Raw genomic sequence first — 24,660 nt, 5'->3', positions numbered from 1 at the left:
GTGTATTAGTTAGTCATGTCTATAATAGTCGGGAGGATGTTTAGTTAGTCGGGAGCATATTTAATTAGTCGGTCCCAATATTTAGTTGGTCGTGTCATATTATGGTGTGTTAGTTAGTCGGGTGACGGTAGCGTGTTTAATTAGCTGGACAATCGTAGCCAGATAGGGCCGGGCCGTATGGTGGAGAATATTTAAAGGCAGATGTAGTTCAAATATTAAAATTAGTGTATTAGATTGTCCTGTCTATAATATTCGGGAGCATATTTAGTTAGTCAGGCCATAACAGAACGTTCCCAATATTTAGTTGACCGTGTCATATTGTAGTTTGCTAGTTACTCGTGTCACAGTAGCGTATTTAATTAAGTGGATCATAGTATTCAGATAGGGTCGGGGCCTACGGCCCCTGCGGTGGAGAAAATTTAAAGTCAGATATAGTGCCCACATTAAAATTAGCGTGTTAGTTGGTCCTACCTATAATAGTCGGGAACATATTTTGTCAGTCGGGTCATAGCAGAACGGTCCCAATATTTAGTTGGTCGTGTCATATTATAGTGTTCTAGTTACTCGGGTCACAGTAGCGTGTTTAATTGGTTGGATCATAGTATCCGGATAGGGCCGGGGCCCGCTGGAGAAAATTCAAAGGTAGATATAATGCACACATTAAAATTGGTGTGTTAGTTGGTCTTGTCTATAATAGTCGGGAGCATATTTAGTTGGTCGGGTCATAGCAGAACGGTCCCAACATTTAATTGATCATCTCATATTGTAGTGTGATAATCATTCTAATTAGGATTTCACAGATGGTTTCCCGTTTCAATCAAGATTGTTAAAGCCAAAACTGAAATATGTAATTAGGTAGATATAGTGCACACATTAAAATTGGTGTGTTAGTTGGTCTTCTCTATAATAATCGGGAGCATATTTAGTTGGTCGGGTCATAGCAGAACAGTCCCAACATTTAATTGATCGTCTCCTATTGTGGTGTGGTAATCATTCTAATTAGGATTTCACAGATGGTTTCCCGTTTCAATCAAGATTGCTAAAGTCAAAACTGAAATATGTAATTAGATAGATATAGTGCACACATTAAAATTGGTGTGTTAGTTGGTCTTGTCTATAATAGTCGGGAGCATATTTAGTTGGTCAGATCATAGCAGAACGGTCCCAACATTTAATTGATCGTCTCATTGTGGTGCGGTAATCATTCTAATTAGGATTTCACAGGTGGTTTTCCGTTTCAATCAAGATTGCTAAAGCCAAAACTGAAATTTGTAACTATATGTAACACAACATGAGAGAGATGAAAATTCAATTAGCTTTGATGAGCAAAAGAGATGATATTAACAATTTAGCATATTTCTTCCGAACTCCAGACTGCATTTTCCCTTCAGTAAAGTGACACCGCGGCTTAATCCCCATGTTTCTGTCTATGATGGAGGCTTTAGTGCATAAATCAGAAGTAACTTGGGATCCAACACCCATATATAGTTTTGTTAGGCACCGTAAAAGATTGCCTCGCATTAGATTAGCAAGGCAGGCCCCGAGTGGAGAGGGTGAACCACTAAACAAACCAGTGAAACAGTTTCTGAAGGAAGTCCCTAGTAATTTATCGAGTCATCATAATAGCCGGGGCTTGGACCCCGATATCCAACAAATCATGGAAATGTATATTATTCCCATGGTTCTCATTATAACTTATAAGAAATGTGTCATGAACTTTCTTTTAAGAGTGGGGTTAGCGGGGCCCAAGGCTTCCATTTCCACAAAAACACCATAGATGAGAGACATGTAGCCTACATAAAGAAAACAGACAGATGGAAGTATTGGTTGTGTGCATTCATATTTGAGCTCCCTTAAATTAGAACATTTTACTGTATCATAAAAACACGAAAAAAATTTATGCAGTAACCATAAAGGCAGTACAACCAAATCTTTAAGTATTTTTAATCCTAATCGGTTGGTATGCCATTTTTGCCGCCTGATAATGTGGTGATTCTGCAAGAAACAAATTAAATAGGTAAGAATCTGCTAATTAGTATTTGTCATTAGATATATAAAGACGATAGAAACACGACATCCCTTCAGCTTCCCCAAAGGTTGTTGACTAAAATCTTGCCAGCCGGTCAAGTACTACACAGTTAATCAGGTACATCAGGTTCTATTGATTAGTTGGAATATTGTAAGTCGCTATAGAGTTTACCTTCCATTCTCACAAAATCAATCAGTTAGAAGTCAATTACTGCAATACCAGTTGATAGCCGATCTGCAGCGGAACAAAAAAAAGATCAATTAACGGTTGGTATATATGACCCACTGAATTCAGGTGCTTGGATATTTTATAAAAAACCTATATATAACCATAGTGAATATCTCTCAAGCAATTGGATGGAAAAAAAAGGAATAGAAAGGAGAAAGTTACCGCGTACTTGGAGGATGTGATTGATCATCACTCTTCATTGATGATGGTAGAAGAAGAAACAATTTGGTCCTTTAAGGTATCATCTGTTGCTACTGCTTAATGCACTATAAACATGCACTGTATAAACACAAACAGCACAACCACATTTGTCAATGATGTAAGTGTAGACACCACTATTGCAAATTTCTCTCCTTGCCAGCTCCCTCCACCGAGTTCATTGGACAATCACACACAGCAAAAAAGAGAGTTGGTTAATTATAAGAAAAGGAGATACATTATGCTTTTCATATTGCCGTAACCTATTCATTATCACCTTGCTCCCGCCAAGTATCAAATAGATGTCTTCATATCCCACCTGTTAATGTTTAATCTGCGCACACGAGTAAAATGAAAATTATAGTTACATACCAAATTGCAAGAGCACTTTTCAGGTTTCCTATTAAAAGAAGCAAACAGAGTTGTACCACTTCCAAACTGCACTTGTCAAGCAACCAAACCAAAAACATTCAAATTACTTTTTCATACTATGAATCAATACCTACTTAGAGGAATCACTAAAACTTTTAATAATAGTGGTGCTGCTAAAAATTACCGAGGGAGGAAGGTCCTGTTGGTAGCAAGAGAATTAGGTAGCGTTGTAAGGAATGAACTGCAGCAAAAAAGATAGATCTACTCTATTTGCTCCATCAAACTGAAGTTTAAGTCACAAATCCGGTGAGAAGTGATAACTGGGCAAATAAGAAAATGTATGTTTATATGCATATATGTATAGGTACTTAAAGCCTTCGGAGTTGTGACATTGACAGCAAGCCTTATTTGGGGAAAGCTTATCGACCAAATACACCACTGTGTTGTAAAGCTTATCGACCAAATACACCACCGTGTTGTAGATTTTTGGGTTTTTCCTGCGAATGACATTGCTTCCCAGCTCCACTACCTGGATATATAGGAATTAAATAAACAAAATTCAAACATCAAACTCGGATTGCAGTAGCACTGCACTCAAGAACTCTAAAGCTAGTTTCCATACTACAGCCCATAAACCAATTTTATTCAGTTACTGCTAGACCAAACTCTACTGCTGCTTGGCACTCCGGAGTTCTCCCCCATTGTTGTCCTTAATTTTCCGGTTGGACCTCTATTTTTCTACAAATTTAAAAGTGGATAAGTTCATATACAGTTCGACATACCCACGACAGCCTGAGGATCAATTCACTGGACATGAACCCAGAACAATGTAACTGTGCAAAAATTATGCTCTTTTACATCCCGACTCATCGTAGTTACCTCTATCCGTCTATCCATAACATCACCCTGCGCTTTGAACTCCCATGTGGACCTTGCGAATTCTACTATCGTATGGGAGGAAATCAAAAATCAATTACTAACGGATAAGCATTATGACATATCAAAGACCAATTACCTTAAGGTGGATGAAAGCTCAGATTTCTTACTCCAGAGTTCCCTTGAATTTGCTATCATACAGAGAAGTAAAACAAACCAACAATTACCTGCGTCAGTTATTAATCTGAAAAAAAATTAAACCCAAAATTAGGGCTCGATTCTTCTCTAATTCTACGAATTTGCAAAGATGAATCCTCATTGAATTCCATCCAGAATCAGGGTATGTTTGGTTTCATAGATCTTGAGGTTGACGCAAGATGAGATAGCTTTGCTTCAATGGAATTCATCAGAGAGAAATACTGCTGATGAAAAATTGCGTTAGGCTACAAAGAGAATAAGATGACGGAGGTTTTAATAAAAGCTATCGTATTCGGATGGACGGACGGATCTTATTCCTCAAAAAAAGATCGGACGAACAGGTATATCTCTCGCCAAAGATATATCCTGGCCCCAGGATCGCCCGATCCGACGGTGGCTGTGTCTCCCCTATTACTTTTTTCCCCTCCCCGAATTACTCCTTCCAGGCCATTGGATCACCAAATCCGACGAACACGAATGACTCGAACACAACCACCACATCTCCTTAAACTGGCACACACAGTCTTTAGATGGGCCAGACTTTCAAACTGAGGTGGTTTTTTCCCACAGATTCTTATGACCTCTTCACTGGCATTCTCTTGCCAATCTTGATGCATGCTCAAGACTATAATGTTCCATGTAAGAAATAGAAAAACTTGCATTCTTCTATCACCTCTTCCGCAGTCATACAGACGTTACCTGTTGAAGTATTGGCATTAGCTTGAAGATAATCAGGGTTGTTGCATTCCAATAACATTTAATAATCATATCATCATCAAATAATCATGCTTACAAAGGCGAACTTTATAATTCTAAGCTCTATCCAAGGTGTAAACATCAAATACGACATAAATTCACATGACAGTTGGCAGGAAATGTACCCAGTTCTCTCTTTAAGTTATTAATGCTCCGAGAGTCAGCAGATAAGTATTATATAGTACCTTTCATGTGCAATTTTAATTATCAACGCCAGACTGCTCCATACAATTCCAACTCACTGGCAGCCCTAAGCCATGCATTATCTGAGATGCATTATCAACAGTGCTTCGAAAGAGCTTTTTTTGATTGAGAAACCATCAAACTATGTAATACTGGAAACTCTAGTGCATTAACAATCACACCCCACAATGGAGTTTCCAAAATTACATAGTTTCATGGCTCCCATTCTCCGAAACAACTCCAACAAAACTCCCCATAGCCGTGAGTATCATCATCATTCTATTTTTTCATGGCTGCTTTTCCCAAAGTGACAAATAGAAAGCTAAGGAAAGGGAAATTTCAAGATGTCACAAAAAAGGACAATAAAAGGAAAAAAGAATAAGCTAACAACCTTTAGGCATTGGTAAATGGCAATACATGACGGGTTCTGACTTCTGACAATAAGCATAAGATCGCAGGATGGACTTCATTGAGCCGACGACGATGAGCTTAGTGACATTTGGATTGACATGGGTCATCAGCTCATGATCTAGGATGATTTTGTTTCAATTAAAACCTTTGCTAGAGCTTTCGTTCTTCTTAAGAACTGAAAGTGTGTATACATAACCAATTAAAATCCAATTTCGACGATGCTCACTACAGGTAAAAAAGAAACAGTATAGGGGCAGTAAACTTTACTTGTGGTAACCTCAGTCGGGGCAAGTAAACCAATGAATGCGGGCACCTGCAAAGAAAAACAAAAACCAAAAAATCACATCAGATAGCCGGTAGAAGGCAAATGCAATCGAATATCCATCAGAATCAATTTAGGCAAAACTATTCACATCAGCAACTATGTAATCAACTATCGAATATCCATCAGAATCAATTGTTTATAGTATACCCTTTACAACATGTCAATCCGTGATAAGTATAACCCAGACTACAAAAGAGAGCAATGCTTAATTTTAGTTGGTCATACCCTGCATACAAACCTTCTCTGCAAACTCTATGAAGAACAGATATAAGCCCTTACTGCAACAACAAAAAAATAGAAAAATTCCAAGCGAACTTCACATTGAAGAGTGGAGATGATAAAGTCATGCGATAATTACCACAAAATATAGTATAGCTGTTGAGAATCCGTAGAAAACATTAGTACCTCGAAGCCCTAAACACGACACGGGATAGATTCAACATAAGTCTTAACTGGAACAGTCCACGGAGGAGTAAAACATATGGCAATTTATATATTCTGAGGAACCTTGCTGGTAATTTCATTACATGAAATGAAATCCATACACCCACAGTTTGCTGATATGCCTGTCAGTTTCAGTTTGGCAGCCACAGACTTTAGGTCCTTGCATAAAGTAATAGGATTTACCTCTGGTAGACATGTTTCGAAACCTTCAGTTGCTTATTGGAGTTCCAACTATGATACCCTTCATGTTGCTTATTGGATTACCTGCCTCCATGGCTGCCATACGATAGTTCACTCCTTGGTAATAATAAACAAATCATGTGATGATTGTGACCATGAATTTGGAACGACCATGGTCCATTGCTGCCCATTAAATTGTACCAAAAATGATGATTAATAAGTGGCACTTTATGTTTTCCTACTAAACATCATATACTAACGATGGGATTACAGTTTTATTGGGCATGTCATTTCTTTCTTCGCAGCTCATAACAAACAATAGCTCCACAGTGGGTACATACCTCTTTTGGCTGACCAAAACTAATCTTGCTACTGTTTTCCCTTGCGGCTCTACGGTGGAAAAAATGTTTTCTCTAATATCCGAGCCTTTTCACCAAAGATCTTTATCTTCACTGCAAACCACCTGATCTTGCGAGACATGAGACAGGAGAAACATGAGGGTAGTTGCCCTGGTTTATTGTAGTCCAGTGACACCAAAATAATTCTTAGAAGTCCACGAATGTACAGGGAAGTGTGAAAACTTGAGAACTTTGATCTACCTTTTTCATTCCTTTCCGCTGTTCCTCCCATTGTAAATCGACTTTTATAGGAAACTGCCTCCAGAATCAAAACTTATCTCCTGCCAAAGAAATACGTTGATTTATGAAGGCCATAGACCTGAAATATGGTCATGATTTCCCTTTACCACTCTAACGAAAAATCTCGCTTAGTTGTTTATCATAACAACGGGTATTATTATGGATGCTTCAACAACTATCCCGTTCATCGCTAAAAATATGGATGCAAATATGTCGTCAAATATTTTACTATGCAACTTACCCATATTTGAGTCACCAAGATTTTGGAATGTACAAATCTTGGCAGGTGAAACTCGATGGACCAAACCCATCATCTGCAAGCCAAGTTTGTAATGAGATGAAAATACAAATAAGCTTAACATATATGCCAAATAAATACATATCAAAAAGAGGAAAATACTACATTTAATAAGAATTCCATATGTGCGTTAAACCAAACCAGTAAGCAAAGTTGGAAATAAGCTAAAACAAAACCATATTACATACCTTAATTGCCTTTTCTCTTAAAGAAGCCAGTGGAGACGCTGACAAATCTCTGTTCCCATTAAAGTAAAAACCCGTTATTGCAAAGTGCTGGTCATCCCCAGCAGGCTTTAAGAAAGAAGAAATCATTTCTACAAATTGTTGTTCTAGCCAATATTCAGTGTAATGCAACACAAATAAAAAGAATGAAGACTAAAACAGCTAGCATCCGTAATTTTAATAGAGTTTATGGATTTTGATATATGCTTAGTCAGGATAAAACACACATACATGGGAATTACCTACCATAATCTTAGATTCAAGAGCATGACTCAGCCACAGCAATCTCTGCAAGGAAGACCAAAAGAGCATTACCGGCGAGCAATACCGCACACCACCTGTTCCTTTCTGTCTTTCTAACTGAAATGGGGATAGTATTTTCATCTCTAACCACAGATGCCTCTGGGAGCACTACAGATTAGATATAGAAATACTAACACATATCAATTAGGACTGGACATATGAATGAAGGTAATAACGTTAAACACGGATTGCAAACCTCCCCAGCTTAAGTGCAGATATTTCAACAGAAATATGCCAAAGCTAAGAATAATCTGTAAGAAAAATGTTGAGTATATTAAAGACAAAAAGAAAACCAAAAACACCTGGAAATTAACATTACATAAAAAAAACCCTGAAGATTATCTATTTGATTCCTTTGGGTGGGATTTAGTTGCGGAATATAAACTTAACTGAAGGCAGAAACACCTATCATCGACTTTAACCTTATCAATTTCAGTAACAACAAATTTTTAATGACTCAAATACCTCTAAATTCAAAAGCTTAATCGAAACTTTGGATTTTAAATCTTATAGACGTACGAATACATATAACATATTGCTGCAATAGGAAAATTTTTTTAGACCAAATAAGATATAATTCTAAACGAACTTCCCTTTCAAAAATTATAAAGCCATCATTACCACAAAGTTCCTTCATAGTTCATTTCTTTTGTTTATAAACTTTTGGAGTTCCAAAAGCTGCTACCTTAGTTTGATAATCTGCATTAAGCAAGATATTTGTTGACTTAGTACCTTGAGAATAATCGGATACCTGAAAAGTATGAGCAGCAGGTTTGCAAATTAAGAATAATGAATAAAAATATGTGCGAGCAAATTTCTCCTTTTTTGCCAACCCTGCCTGCATTCTGAAAAACAGAAAGTGAAATTGAAAAAGGACATAGTACAGACCATTAACAACAATGGAAAAAGGTATCAAACTTAGATTTAACCAGTGGTCAATAATGGGGGAACCCAACTATTAACGAACGCAGTCATAATAATCAGTATCCCTATTTGATTGCTTTGTTTTGTGCCTACCATAAATCGATACTCAATCATCGATTTCGATTTCGATTTCAGTAAGTAGCAGACAAATACACCAACAGTTCGAATTAAGAAAAAAATACATTAAACATACCAAGAGTATTAGAGATCTCCTTATGGAAAGACAACCCTGCAATTACAGTGAAGCTAACTACATTTGAAAAGAAATAGTAGAGGAACAATAATCTTTACTTGTGGCAATCCAAGTCGGTGCAATCACATGAGATAGCCGGTAGAAGGCAAACACAATTGAACATCCCATAGCCTCAATTTAAACAAAATTCATCACAGCAGCAACTCTCAGAAATCCACAGGAGAGACAAATATGCTAGTTCCGAAGGATCATGCAAATTAATGCAGCTAATGTCATGAACTTTGGTGGACTTATTTCAGATAATAACAAATTTTAGTATAGACTGATGTAACATAAATTTTAGATAATAACTTTGACAGTAGAGGATTACCTTAAATCATTCATCCACCTTCATTCTTCCAAGCCTCAGATGCAGCATAATACTACAGGATATCACGATATATAACCAACAAAATGAAACAAACTGGGTTATTTAGATCAGGGTCATGAACTGAATCATATTAACTTCTTAGGGGTTTCCATTTGTTTACCTTTTTTCTGTTACCCCTCTTCATGGTCTTTCCGATACGCAAAAACTAATCAGATTCCCTGTAAACAGAAATCAACACGATTAATTCGAAGAAACCTAACCATTATATATACAAAAACTGAACTGGAATAATAACAATGGCATGAGAGGCGATGAATTTACCTGGAATAATAACAATGTCTCGTCTGGCCCTGTCAAATTTCAAAAATTGGAATGCAATAAGAAAACCCCTAATTATAAAATCCCGAGACGAAACAATCAAAACACATAAACGAATCAAAACCCTTATTTCTTCAGTGTTTTAGGGCAGAAGAAGAGTGACGAATTACCTCATTGTGAGCTATGGTGTCTGATTACCATTTGAGCCTAAAAACATCCCCACAAAGAGGATTTGTAATCATAATTTTGAGTATCCTGCACCGAAAACAATCACCTACATAAGAACCCAATAATAAGCCCCATTAAGAGTATTGAGTACTTAGAATTAAGGCTAGTACTGAAGTGGGAACCTGCATAACTCGATAAGATTTTACGCCCTTACTGAGATAGTGGGACGAACAACTTACACTGGCTTATGATTAACTTTAGCAATTTTTCGAAGGGTTGTCAAAGAGGGGTGAGATGCTTCCAAGATATTGATAAATAACAGTAGCCAAACATAGAAAACTGAAATAAGATATTCGTAATACTCGGTTAACTTTAGAAATTGACATGAAGATGTCTCTAAACTCGAAAGATATCTCCAAACCATTAGGTTCACAAACAGAAAATTAACAAAAAAACTGAAGATAACGAATACTTATTTAGATAATCTGACCTTTTAGATAGAATTTCCTACATCATTCCAGAAACTCAGCAAGTTTCACAGCAAGAACAGGAAAGTAAATACCCGTGATCTGCTAGGCTGTATCATCTCAGTGAAGGAATTCGATTCGGGTTGCTGCCACTGGCTCTCAAGATGATAAAGTTCCGTAGCACCATGGTCATTTACACTTGCAGTTTCATCCTTGCATTTAGTAGTATATATCTCCCATTGACTCTCAAGATGATATGCCTGTCAGTTTCAGTTTGTTCTGGCATCATACACTCCCAGTTATATCTCAACTCTCCTTCCCTGCGATTTCTCAATTTCGGCAACAACCCATTCATTCAAAGACGTCAAACATTAATTAAGTTACGATAATTACCCTTTAATTCATCTGACTTCAACCTTGATAGCATCATTTCACAGCACCCATTGCAAACTTGATTTAGAACTTGAGCCATTGGACTTAGCAGCAAAAACATCTTCTCTCCATTCACCTGCATCAATCTTTCTAAACCAAACCCATAACAGACTCTGTAGACAGAATCCTGCGGAGGCCGAAACCAACATCATAACGAATCTTACAGAGACCGAAATCAACCTCATATTGCTTCTACCTGCATTCCACTCGTCGCAATAATTAATCAGACTCAGTAAACAACTATCCGGATCAAGTAAATTTACTATTAAAAGACGCTGGAGACAGAATCTTACCAAGGCCTAAACCAACGTAAAAATCGAATTGACTCTCAGCATCTGAGTTGCGATTGATTCTATCTGCATTTCATTCGTCGCAATCAAAAAATCAATAAAAATTAGTATTGAACCTTGAAAACAATACACAAAAAAGAAAATCAACAATTTTAGAAATTTAAGTAAAATTGAGCCTCAAGATAAAAATCACCAAAAAGAATCATACTAAGCAGAGCATATACAGTAAGAAACAGATATTGGTCGTGTCAAATACCCAGGGTTCAATTAGAACAGGGTCATGAACTGAATCAGATGAAAAAAAGATAAGCAAAGAAAACTCTTACGGATAGATTTATAGGGTTTCATATGTTTACCTTTTTATGTTATTTCTCTTCATCGTCTTTCCAATTCAACTTCGCCCCCTGAATCATTCATCTGCAATTTCTTGTTCAAACCTTCTCCAACACCAGAACCAAGAAGCCGCAATCTCACTGCTTCTAAATCACCAAACCCTAGATGTCAATTCTTCTGGACAGAGCTCGTCACCAACATCTCAAAACCTAATTCAGACATAACCCAATTCCAATTCCTCGCTGTTAACACCAGTATTATCAGAATCATCTTCATATCTCAATCCAAACCCTAATTTAGCAAATTTCCATCAATTCATCTTTATATCTTACGATCAATCTCAGTTCGCAATAACCCTTATGTAGACAAACCCATATCAGTTTCCGCTCCGATTTCCTTCTCAGTTTCATCTGCAATTTAATCTCTGCTGCTGCTTTTGTTTATTTTCTCCAAGAATTACTTCTGGCCAAAAAAGAACGAATTATAGGTTTAGGGTTTAGAAGCGAGTTTCAAAACATCAAGAAATTCAGTTTCTTCTGTTCAGGACTCGCATAAAGATCGAGATTCTGCTCTCGAATTCGAATTCCAGAATTTCCATTAAGAAGATCGAGTTAATAACAAAGAAGAGGATCTTTTTAATTTTCTTTAGATATATGTGAGAAAAGATACGGTGTACGCGGGCTGTAATTAGCCAAAACAGATCCGACCGATCCAAACCACAGGATCTAATCTCGACGGCCACTAATTATTCCATCCTCCACTTTTTCCAGGCCACGGGATCTCGATCCGATGGTCACGTTTGTCCCAATCATAACCACCACATTCTGTCGACAAACCCATATCAGTTTCCGCTCCGATTTCCTTCTCAGTTTCATCTGCAATTTAATCTCTGCTGCTGCTTTTGTTTATTTTCTCCAAAAATTACTTCTGGCCAAAAAAGAACGAATTATAGGTTTAGGGTTTAGAAGCGAGTTCCAAAACATCAAGAAATTCAGTTTCTTCTGTTCAGGACTCGCATGAAGATCGAGTTTCTGCTCTCGAATTCGAATTCCAGAATTTCCATTAAGAAGATCGAGTTAATAACAAAGAAGAAGAGGATCTTTCTAATTTTCTAAGATACGGTGTACGCGGGCTGTAATTAGCCAAAACAGAGCCGACCGATCCAAACCACAGGATCTAATCTCGACGGCCACGAATTACTACATCCGCCGCTTTTTTCCAGGCCACAGGATCTCGATCCGACGATCACGTTTGTCCCAATCATAACCACCACATTCTCATAATGAAGAGACTAGGTATCACGTCGGCCTACGGTCGGGGATCAATCATTTTTAAAGTTTTTTTTATTATACATTGGTTTGGTCAGTCGATCAGAATCTTCCCATGCAATTTTAGTTTATGGTCATAGCATATAGGTCTCAATATTTAGTAGGTCGTGTCATATTATAGTGTCTAGTTAGTCGGGTCACCGTAGGTGTGCTAGTTAAGGTCACAGTAGCATTTTTAATTAGTTGGACCGTAGTAATCGATAGAGGATAAACAGTCCCAACATTTGGTGTGCTAGTTAAGGTCATACTAGCGTGTTTAATTAGTTGGACCATAGTAACCCATAGGGGGCAGGGGCCTACGGCCCCGGCGATGGAGAAAATTTAAAGGCAGATGAATGGTCCCAACATCTGGTGTGCTAGTTAAGGTCACAGTAGCGTGTTTAATTAGTTGGACCGTCGCAACCGGTAGAGGCCGGGGCCTACGGCCACGGTGGTGGAGAAAATTTAAAGGCAGATGAACGGTCCCAACATCTGGTGTGCTAGTTAAGGTCACAGTAGCGTGTTTAATTAGTTGGACCGTCGCAGCCGGTAGTGGCCGGGGCGGTAGAGAAAAGTTAAAGGCAGATGAACGGTCCCAACATCTGGTGTGCTAGTTAAGGTCACAGTAGCGTGTTTAATTAGTCGGACCATCGCAACCGGTAGGGGCCGGGGCCTATGGCCGCGGCGGTGGAGAAAATTTAAAGGCAGATGAACGGTCCCAACATCTGGTGTGCTAGTTAAGGTCACAGTAGCGTGTTTAATTAGTTGGACCGTAGTAACCCATAAGGGGTCGGGGCCTACGGCCCGGACGGTGGAGAAAATTTTATGGCAGATGAACGGTCCCAACATTTGATGTGCTAGTTACGGTCACAGTAGCGTGTTTAATTAGTTAAACCACAGTAATCGATAGTGGGCCTGGGCCGTAGAGAAAATTTAAAGGCGGATGAACGGTCCCAACATTTGGTGTGCTAGTTGGTCATGTTTATAATAGTCAGGAGCATATTTAGTTAGTCAGGTCATAATAAAACGATCCCAATATTTAGTTGGTCGTGTCATATTATAGTATGTTAGTTAGTCGGGTCACTGTAGCGTGTTTAATTAGTTGGATCCTACTAACCGGAGGGGCCGGGTTCTACGGTCCCGGCGGTCGAGAAATTTTAAAGGCAATGTTATGCCCACATTTAAATTAGTGTGTTAGTTGGTTCTGTCTATAATAGTCAGGAGCATATTTAGTTAGTCGGGTCATAATAGAACGATCCCAATATTTAGTTGGTCGTGTCATATTATAGTATGTTAGTTAGTCGGGTCACTGTAGCGTATTTAATTAGTTGGATCATAGTAACCGGAGGGGCCGGGTCATACGGCCCCGGCGGTCGAGAAATTTTAAAGGTAGATGTAATGCTCACATTTAAATTTTGGTGTTAGTTGGTCCTGGTTATAATAGTCAGGAGCATATTTAGTTAGTCGGGTCATAATAGAACGATCCCAATACTTAGTTGGTCGTGTCATATTATAGTGTGTTAGTTAGACGAGTCATTGCAGCTTGTTTAATTAGTTGGATCATAGTAACCGGAGGGGCCAGGTCCTACGGCCCCGGCGGTCGAGAAATTTTAAAGATAAATGTAGTGTCCACATTTAAATTAGGGTGTTAGTTGGTCCTGGTTATGATAGTCTGGAGTATATTTAATTAGTCGGGTCATAATAGAACGATATCAATATTTAGTTGGTCGTGTCATATAATAGTGTGTTAGTTAGTCGGGTCAGTGCAGCATGTTTAATTAGTTGGATCATAGTAACCGGAGGGCCCGTGTCCTATGGCCTCGACGGTCGAGAAATTTTAAAGGCAGATGTAGTGCCCACATTTAAATTAGTGTGTTAGTTGGTCTTCTCTATAATAGTCAGGTGCATATTTATTTAGTCGGGTCATAGTAGAACAATCTCAATATTTAGTTGGTCGTGTCATATTATATTGTGTTAGTTAGTCGGGTCACTGCAGCGTGTTTAATTAGTTGGATCATAATAACCGGAGAGGCCGGGTCCTACGGCCCTGGCGGTCGAGAAATTTTAAAGACAGATATAGTGCCTACATTTAAATTAGTGTGTTAGTTGGTCCCTTCTATATTAGTCAGGTGCATATTTAGTTAGTCAGGTCATAGTAGAACGATCCCGATATTTAATTGGTCGTGTCATATTATAATGTGTTAGTTAGTCGGGTCACTGCAACGTGTTTAATTAGTTGGATCATAGAAACCGAAGGGGCCGGGTCTTACGGCCCCGGCGGTCGAGAAATTTAAAAGGCAGATGTAGTGCCCACATTTAAATTAGGTTGTTAGTTGGTCCTGGTTATGATAGTCAGGAGCATATTTAGTTAGTCGGGTCATAATAGAACGGTCTCAATAGTAAGTTGGTCGTGTCATATTATAGTGTGTTAGTTAGTCGGGTTACTGCAGCGTGTTTAATTAGTTGGATCATAGTAACAGGAGAGGCCGGGTCCTACGGCCCCGGCGATCGAGAATTTTTAAAGGCAGATGTTATGCCCACATTTAAATTAGTGTGTTAGTAGGTCATGTCTATAATAGTCAGGAGCGTATTTAGTTAGTCGAGTCATAGTAGAACAGTCCCAATATCTAGTTAGTCATGTCATATTATCGTGTGTTAGTTAGTCAGGTCACTGTAGCGTGTTTAATTAGTTGGATCATTGTAACCGGAGGGGCCGGGTCCTACGGCCCCGGCGGTCGAGAAATTAAGGCAGATGTGGTTCCCACATTTAAATGAGTGTATTAGTTGGTCTTGTTTATAATAGTCAGGTGCATATTTAGTTAGTCGGGTCATAGTAGAACGGTCCCAATATTTAGTTAGTCGTGTCATATTATAATGTGTTAGTTAGTCGGGTCATTGCAGCGTGTTTAATTAGTTGGATCATAATAATCGGAGGGGCCGGGTCTTATGGCCCCGGCGGTCGAGAAATTTTAAAGGCATATGTAGTGCCCACATTTAAATTAGGGTGTTAGTTGGTCCTGGTTATAATAGTCAGGAGCATATTTAGTTAGTCGGGTCATAATAGAACGGTCTCAATATTTAGTTGGTCGTGTCATATTATAGTGTGTTAATTAATCGGGTTATAGTAGCGTGTTTAATTAGTTTGATCATAGTAGCCGGAAAGTCGGGGCCTTTGGCCTCGGCGGTGGAGAAAATCTAAAGGCAGATGTAGTGGCAAATTAGTGTGTTTGTTAGTCATGTTTATAATAATCAGGAGCATATTTAGTTAGTCGGGTCATAACAGAACGGTCCCAATATTCAATTGGTCGTGTCATATTATAATGTGTTAGTTAGTCGGGTCATAGTAGCGTGTTTAATTAGTTGGATCATAGTAGCCGGATAGGGCAGAAATTTAAAGACAGATATAGTGCCAACATTAAGATTAGTGTGTTAGTTGGTCATGTCTATAATAATCGTGAGCATATTTAGTTAATCGGGTCAAAGCATAACGGTCCCAATATTTAGTTGGTCGTGTCATATTATAGTGTGTTAGTTAGTCGGGTCACAGTAGCGTGTTTAATTAGTTGGATCATAGTGGCCGGATAAGGCCCGGGCCTACGGCCCCGGCGGTAGACAAAATTTAAAGATATATGTAGTGGCATCATTAAAATTGATGTATTAGTTGGGCATGTCTATGATAGTCGGCAACATATTTAGTTAGTCGGCTCATAGCATAACAGTCACAATATTTATTTGGTCGTGTCATACTATAGTGTGCTAGTTAGTCGGATCACAATAGTGTGTTTAATTAGCTGGATCATAGTAGTCGGATAGGGCCGAGTCTACGGCCCCGAAGGTGGAGAAAATTTATAGGCAAATTTAGTGCCGGAATTAAATTAGTGTGTTGGTTGTTCTTGTCCATGTGAAGGATATATAGGAAAACTGTTACGATCTGGAAAGCTAATTCACCTAAGAAAGGTGTACATATATAGAAGAACTGCCAGGTTTAGAAAATCTAGGGTTTAAACTGGTTTTGATTTGTTGATTAGAAAACCTTATTAAAGTTAGAAAACTTACACAATTAATGATCTTATAGGTTAGTTGGGTCGTATTCCTTGGTTTATAGTTAGGAACCTATTAAAGTTAGGAAATTGTATACATTAGGAAATGGCCAATGCCTTAGGGTTGAGCCTATATGTTAGTTGGGTGGACGACCCCATCATTTAGTAGCATAGTAACCCATCATCTGTTAAAGCTAGCTAACTGTACGGATATTAGTTGTGATTAGGTTAAGATAAGCTTTGATCTGGAACTTAAACATACAGGTTAGTTGGGGATTTTGACTTTTGAGCCTATTGATTAACCAAACAAAGCGTCATTAAGTTACCTGTCAGAGTATAATTTCATGGTGACGGGATTAACTTAGAATTTTATCACTCTTGAAGCAAACCTAGAATGTTATATTAGACGAATCAATAATAAAAATTGTAATCAAGATCTATAACACCCCAAGAAAGCTATACGCATGCATCTTATGTTAGTAGAGATGTATAGTTGTGATTCTTCTGATTTTCATAACTAAATGACTGTAACCAACAACCTGCAAGTACCTTGGATTACGTATTGCATGGATATATAATATGGCATTGACAACTTAAATTATTACGCCATCTGTGGGATTCGAACCCACAACTACATGGCTGATAACCATGTGCTCTACCAGATGAGCTAAGACAACAGCTCGATTTCATACTTAGTGGTTCACCACTACGCTATCATGAAGACAATTCATGCCACAACAATTTTGCTATATATTTCGTATCGAATAAGATGAGTTACCAAAGCAAGCATTATGTCGAAACACGCATGATGACATTAGCAGGAAATACACGAAAAATGTGAAGCTACTCATCATCTGGCGCAGGAAAGCTTTCCCAGGAGTTCACCCCGGCTAATCATTTTGTAACTAATTGCATCCTTTCATCGGCTAACCAATCCGCGACTAAAATTTAAGCTTTAGAATCCTACTTAGGAGAAAAGTAAATTAGGTTCACTTGGCAATTGCAGACGCATTGCATACTCAATCAATGCTCCTGGAGTAAGGCTTGAGGTGAAAGTACAGGGTATATCGAATTATATCTTGCAAGAGAACGATTGTGCATCAATCAAAACATGTACAAACCAACTTCTGAAAGCCTACCATGTAAATGCTCCCCACACATAAACACACCTGCACACTCCTTTCTAAAAGACTACCATGTAAATTACCTTTGATTTTGTCACTTACTAAATCCTGATAGTTCCAAAAGATCAAATTCGAACGGAAATACTCACCAATAATCATTCTCCAAATATATATATATATATATATATATACTTCAAAGTGTAATTTTATCTGCAATATAAAGAGATTGTTGGGTAGTAAAACTGGCATATGAGTCTTAATTCTTACCTATTTGTACATTAAGTCTATGTTGGTCTAAGCACTGCATTAGGATTTAAGCAGAACTGAATACCCCAATCAAAAAGTTTATGATAATTTTTATGCTCCTCCAAGAGGTGTATTAGGATTTAAGAGAACTTAATCACCACATCTGAAATATTGAACCTTAAGAAAACTTTACCGTGAATAGAGGGAGAGGGAGAGTAATTAGGTACGCGGTCATCTAGGCTGAACTTCTGAGAATTTTCAGACTTGTCTGCTCATGTTGAAAACTTGATGGGTACCCCTCCATCAAGTAAATTGCAATTACATGGTAACTTTCAACAGTCTGGAGAGCATTGAAATCGAAAGAGCTTAATTCCAACGGAAACCAATAAAATACCATCACATTTTCGAGTTGCAATGTAATTATGTCATCACACCCACCCCAAAGAAACAACTGGGATTGCGTCAAATGAGATTAAATGACTAGCCAGAACGGAAGGGACCTGAATATGATTGGGGCAATATGCACATTTCATCACAATATGGATACAGAACAGAAGCGATTTCGCTGGATATTGAGCATCACCTAACGTTAAATATAAAGACACTTGTCACGATATTATAGTCTTTTTAAGCAATTAGTGATTCCCAACACAATCGAAACTACAGGTGTGGTTTGATGATCATTTGTCTTATACCATAAGACCTTAACATGCAAAATGGGAAGTAGGTGAATCAACGAATCTGTACTAAGTCGAACCGAACATAACAAAAAATAGTTTAAAGTTTTACCCTTGCATCCATCCACTGTTATGTTCCAGTTGAACTTGCACTCTGCCAACTCCAAAATCAGCATCCTCAATAGCTTGATACACAAAAACGGAATAAATATTATCATTTAGGTCTCCTTCACCTCCTTCTCATCCATTAGAAGATTGGCATCCTTCATAAATAATTCATTGTTTATGATATAAATAATTCATTCCCTTGGAAACATTTATCGACACTTTGAGCAAAGATGGAAGTTTAAAGACACCTTTATGATGCAGGAAACCATACACACTTTTAGCAAACATAAACTTTGCACAAAAATGAAACAGTAAAAATTAATTAACTGAAAGAAGAAAATAACGCTCAATTTCTCATGTCAGCACATAATTATGCTATATATTCCAGGGAGTTTCATGCACATATGATTAGATTTACCTGAACCTTAATCAGGGGGGGGGGGGGGGGGGGGGGGGGGGGGGGGGGGGGGGGGGGGGGGGGTAAATGTAATTTTTAGTGGAGAAACTGAATCACTAAGATTGTGCAGATGTTTTTGAATATAAAACCAAATTGCATTTATGTGATCAAACTTCAATAAAAACCAAACCTGAAGCTAAATTGGAGGTTTAGTTGTTATTGTAATACATAAATAAATATTAGGCCTACTTACAACGAAAATAATGACGAATGATTTGACCATCATTTATCCGAAAATATTAGGCCAACTTAATTGCAATACTTTGGCCTCTGAACACTTTTTGACTTGCATATGGAAAAACTTATCTATTTTTATGAATTAAATCAATGGTCCTCTGGTGCCAGCCTGCTATCTATTCAAATACAAAAATGCAATTCTAGTTTTAAAAGTTTTGAGAACAGCATACCAGCTTTATCTCTCGGCATTTGAGTTACTCAAATAGGTTTTCAGATTCCTAATACCTCCCAAAGTTTCAGTGTTCTCTCTTTGTTGTTGATGTTGCTGCTTGGTGCCCACATCCTGAAAATTGATACATCAAACACAACGGGAGTCTGGATTTGTATTCAAATATTGATTTCGAAAAATAAAATATTTAAACCCACAAATCCTGATTAGATAAAACATCAAATAAATTGAACCAAACTGAAATCAAGAGGTACAAAAATAAATAAAAAAACGTTAACTGATGATATAAGAGGGGTTGTGAACCTACCAATCTCGTTTTCAGGCTCCATTGAACACCGTATCTTTAAACCCCCATGTTTTGGTAGCTCCAATACCAATACCTAGCTGGTGGCTGAGAACATGACATTATGATAGAAAATAGGTAATTGTTCATAGTCCTTGGACTGAATGGACGTCATAAAACAGAAAAAGCAAGTGCGCAGAAATGTGTAGGATGGACAGAGAGGCAACCAACTTAACTCCATGAAATCTCTCTAGTTTATTTTTCCTTTGATATAATTTCGCTAGACATTGAAGAAAAGCAAGTGAGCAGTATTAGTGGGTCGGGACTTACTGCACCATGGCTCAGGGTAAACCATAGTAACATCCATGTTGTTCATTTTCAACACTGCAGAAAGCTCAAGACCAATGTATCCTCCTCCGACAATTACAGCTTTGTCGTTCGTCTTTGACTTGATAACTTCATATAGTTTGTCGGCATCGTCAACTTCTCTCAAATAGAAGATGTTCTTGGTATCAGCTCCTTTAACGCCAAAGTCAGGCAACCTAATAACCTGCAAAACAGAAAAACCATTAACTACTTACCGTGGAAACATTTTACCTAGACAGGTTTATTGTTACGCATGAAAAATACAAAAACAATATTAAGAACAAAGTGAAGTTTTAGCAGAGAAAATGCATACTGCAGAACCAGTTGTAATGAGCAATACGTCATACTTGAAGGTTGCTCCAGCTGCACTTGTTAAAGTCTTGGAAGCAAGATCAGTCTTCACTATTTCGGTGTTAAGGATCAACTCGATGTCTGCAAATAACCATTTTGAAATCAATGACAATACTTGAAATGATGAGGCTGATAATTACGCATGGTTTTCAAAAGATATTACACATGGTCAACACTCAACAAAATAAAGGTAGGTTTCAGAAATCCCATCTGTTGCAAACGACAAATATCGTATTTTCTCATCTCAATAACAGTTTAAATAACATTAACTACTGAGAAAAAATGTTACCTTTCTGAGTAAACTACTCAGGAAGTCGCCTCTCGCCTCCGCTACCAACACAGACATGGAAACCTGGAAGTCTGGCAGTTGCTGAAAAACCACAAAATTCATTTTTAGTACATCAACTTTGTAGGAGAAAACAACATCCCAATTTCATTGCTTTAGGTTTGATTAAGTGAATCAAATTCACAATGAGAAACCCATCCATTAACAACAGTGTACTACTCAACAGTGGGCTCAATTAGTCAATCTAAAATACAGAATAACAATACTTAAAATTCTTATTAAAACTTCCCTTTCCTCAGCATCCCTGAAAAACCCTAATCCAACCAAGAAGTATAATCAAAAACCAAAAACAAAATTTAACCAAAACAAAATTGAGATACAAACCACTCCAGGAAGTAAAATTTCGGTTTGAAATTAAGACAGAATTAAGATGAAGAAGATAAGATTGACATTAATCGTTCAGATTACAAATAAAAAATGGCTAATAATTTTATCGTTTTGCAGAACCGATCTTATTACAATAACCCTAAAAAGTTGCACATCTTTCACCTAATTCCTAAAGAAACTTAAATTAAGCCTAATATATCTAATTATACTTCAATTAAGAGCAAACCCATCATAATTTTATCAAATTATAAATCAATTCCACACATTAAAGAAACCCTAAATTACCTGGTTTTGTAATTCTTCATCAGAATAACCTCCCATCGATAAATCAACAATAGCCCCTTTTAATTCTCTGTAATCATCGACCCAATAACATTATCCGACTCCAATCAAATTCTCAACCAGATGAAACCCTAACTTCAATTTATGCAACGGGTTTTTATTCTTCTTTCTTCTCTTTCGTTTCTTTCTTCTCTGTTATAAGAAACCCTAAATTACCTGGTTTTGTAATTCTTCATCAGAATAACCTCACATCGATAAATCAACAACATCCCCTTTTAATTCTCTGTAATCATCGACCCAATAACATTATCCGACTCTAATCAAATTCTCAACCAGATGAAACCCTAATTTCAATTTATGCAACGGGTTTTTCTTCTTTCTTCTCTTTCGTTTCTTTCTTCTCTGTTCTTCTCGATGTAGAGATGATTTTTGGATACGTCTTGAGAAACTTGGATCGTGATAATCAATCAAATACTCCATCGGGTTTCAGTCTGTGCTCTGTTCTTCTCGATGTAGAGATGAAGAAGAATCGATCCTCTCAATTTTCTGAAAATATAAGCTCAAAAAGATACGGTGTACGCGGGCTTAAAAATTAGCCTAAACAGAATCGACTGATCCCAACCACAGGATATAATCTCGACGGCCATGAATTACTCCATCCGCCGCTTTTTTCCAGGTCACAGGATCTCGATCGACGGTCACGTTTGTCCCAATCATAACCACCACATTCTCATAATGAAGAGATATATATATATTATTTGTACATCGTTTAGTCTTTTTATCTCCAACAGTTTTATCATACTCAAGTCAGAAGCATTGGTTCATAAACGTCAACAACTATATAATATTACCATTACATTATTATTATTTTTTTATCAGTAAAGAATTTGGTGTTGGCGAGTTTTGAACTCAGGTCACTGATGTCATCACTCAATGACTTTACCATTATACTACAGTGAACCTGTTCATTACATTATTATAATTGGAAGAGGAACAACTGGTTGTCCACCAGATGCAACTATTCTTGGATATTCAATTCGTTTTGATTTGCTGGAAAATCAAACATATAATTCAAAAATCTTAATTAAAAGAATATTTCGGTTTGGGATCACATTCAATATCAAGAAATATCTTTGAACAATCAATGATAAGAATTATGCATATGTTCAAATTATGTCGACATTTAAAACTTTCATATCTAGCAAACCCTAATTCCAAACTCACACAAACCCTAAATTAATATGTGAATAATGGAAATCGGTTTTGCTCTTGGGACAGGTACTACCATGACTCCTAACATAGGCTAGGATCGATTTTACCAAGTCTCCCAATATAGGTAGGGATCGGTTCTACCTTGACTCCCAACAAAGCTAAGATCGGTTCTACCAAGACTCCCAATATAGGTAAGGATCGGATCTACCTTGACTCTCAACATAAGTTAAGATCGGTTCTACCTGAATTCCCTCATTAGGTTAGAATTGGTCATCCAATAGATCTTCATAGAAAACCAGACCAAAACACATATTTATTTCTTTTCGATTACGACTCAAGTTCGTATATCCTTAAACCAATGTAATAAAACATAATGTCCTATGATGAAATCACACTTATATCCAATACATAATTAAGTAACAAGTTACATAGATTATGTCGATATCGTATTTACGAAGTTCAAAAGATAAACTTCCTTGATACTTTGATCATACTAATATGACCAAGTCTAATACTAGAGTATCATATATATAACCTCGCATGTGTTTTCACTCTTAAACAATTTTGAAAGAAATGATATGAATGGAAACAAGTCAAGTCAATATTACTAACCTCAAGTGGAAGGATGATGTCTTCGTTGTAGTTTTTACGTCTTCGCGTTCTTCAGGACTTCAGAGTAATGCTTGTATATCTCAACATTCCTAGACTTTCTAGTCTAACCTAAACGAAGTTGACTCTAGTAACTCTAATTGAGTTTTGATACTAAAATATGACAACTAACCTTAACATACCAACGCTTGGTGGGGTTCAACCGAGCAATGCCCTAACACAACTACATTTCAGTCAGAAGTACGATAGTAGGCTAGTATTTGCAGTAGTTTAATACAGTGCAGTGCTGAAGATGGACTTCTAGGGTTTGTTATGCACATTACTTTCCTTGTTAACAAAATTTCCGGTGCCTTGTATCATTATTTTTCCACATTATATAGATCATCTTTATAATTGAAATATCACAAGTAGTACACTAACCAACATAGATAATCTTAGCTTAATTATAGAGAACCCACAAGACTTGTTCTTGTGAATTCATATCTTCAAAAATTTATTACAAGACTTGTTCTTGTTGGAATTCAGTTCTTGTATAGTTCAGGTAGGTTGACCTTGATATACAATCAGGTACAACGATCTTTTACTGTTGATATATACCTATTGATTGTACAAGGAATTGTCCATACAAGTTCGCAAACGAAAAAATTGCTGGTATACTTGGTACCCTCTCATTTTCAATTGGTATCAGAGCAGGTAAACACCGTAAAAACCTAATAAATCTGTGTTTGTAGCGATCCGAACCTATTGATAATAAATACAAATATGGTTTCTTCAGGCTTTAACTATGTAAAGTTCTTAGGCTTTACCACAAAGGATGATTCCTTGATTGATTTCTCTGGAATCAAAGGTAAAGAATTTTTTATGTTTTCTCATAATAAGGAAATCAGTGAACTCCGACGATTTTAATTCAGAATCAAAAGAGTTAACAATAATAAATTTTAAAGATCTTCAAAGGTTTTGAATTATCCAGTCTCTGTGATGAGACGTCTTTATGAAAAGTATGCTCTATATGTTGATGATCTCAACAAATTTCTTGATAGAGAAAACTTCCTTTGTAAAGCTCTTGAGCCTTATTCCCTCAAATTTGACAAGCTCGTTCAAGAGTTGAAAACATCAAACGAAAATGTTCCCACTCTTGTGGATGATGTCATCTAAAGAAATAGCTCGCGAAAAACAACTTGTAAAGGTTCATACTTCGAAATTGGATAATCTCCACAGTTCAAAAATAAAAGTTGATCTCAATTTGGTAAACGAGCAACGCATCCATCTAAAAAAGAAAAACACAAACTTAAAGGATAAACTTATATTATTATCTTACAGATGCTATGATATCTCTTCAAGGGAAATATATGATAATTAAT

General features: G+C 37.2%; 2 long non-coding RNA genes across 21 annotated transcripts; both read right to left on the bottom strand.

Moving 5' to 3' along the window:
• Positions 1-1,611: 1,611 nt before the first annotated feature.
• On the bottom strand, positions 1,612-12,180 carry LOC113297774. Of its 12 annotated transcripts, none has more exons than XR_003333700.1 (19): positions 11,182-12,180; positions 10,829-10,891; positions 9,639-10,731; positions 9,472-9,500; positions 9,311-9,368; positions 7,607-9,202; positions 7,325-7,373; positions 7,080-7,152; positions 6,800-6,879; positions 6,542-6,663; positions 5,935-6,383; positions 5,724-5,819; positions 5,519-5,564; positions 5,232-5,426; positions 4,843-5,133; positions 3,012-4,600; positions 2,420-2,789; positions 2,201-2,263; positions 1,612-1,995 (listed from the first exon to the last, which is right to left on the bottom strand). It is a non-coding gene; the product is annotated as an uncharacterized LOC113297774 (long non-coding RNA). The 12 variants fall into 12 exon arrangements; XR_003333692.1 differs by having other exon boundaries at positions 5,519-6,383; positions 9,639-9,723; positions 9,876-9,975; positions 10,127-10,731; XR_003333695.1 differs by having other exon boundaries at positions 3,012-3,356; positions 3,610-4,600; positions 5,519-6,383.
• A 4,869-nt stretch (positions 12,181-17,049) lies between these two features.
• LOC113297772 lies at positions 17,050-22,010 on the bottom strand. Of its 9 annotated transcripts, none has more exons than XR_003333681.1 (8): positions 21,482-22,010; positions 20,813-20,893; positions 20,486-20,604; positions 20,137-20,356; positions 19,831-19,914; positions 19,525-19,637; positions 18,069-18,815; positions 17,050-17,839 (listed from the first exon to the last, which is right to left on the bottom strand). It is a non-coding gene; the product is annotated as an uncharacterized LOC113297772 (long non-coding RNA). The 9 variants fall into 9 exon arrangements; XR_003333682.1 differs by having other exon boundaries at positions 17,050-18,215; positions 18,314-18,815; XR_003333685.1 differs by having other exon boundaries at positions 17,050-18,458; positions 18,665-18,815.
• Positions 22,011-24,660: the final 2,650 nt, after the last annotated feature.

Source organism: Papaver somniferum, chromosome 7 (assembly GCF_003573695.1).
Source record: "Papaver somniferum cultivar HN1 chromosome 7, ASM357369v1, whole genome shotgun sequence".
NCBI classification, from domain to species: Eukaryota; Viridiplantae; Streptophyta; class Magnoliopsida; order Ranunculales; family Papaveraceae; genus Papaver; species Papaver somniferum.
Note: the sequence above shows the minus strand (reverse complement) of the source record. Positions and strands in the feature narration are given on the sequence as shown.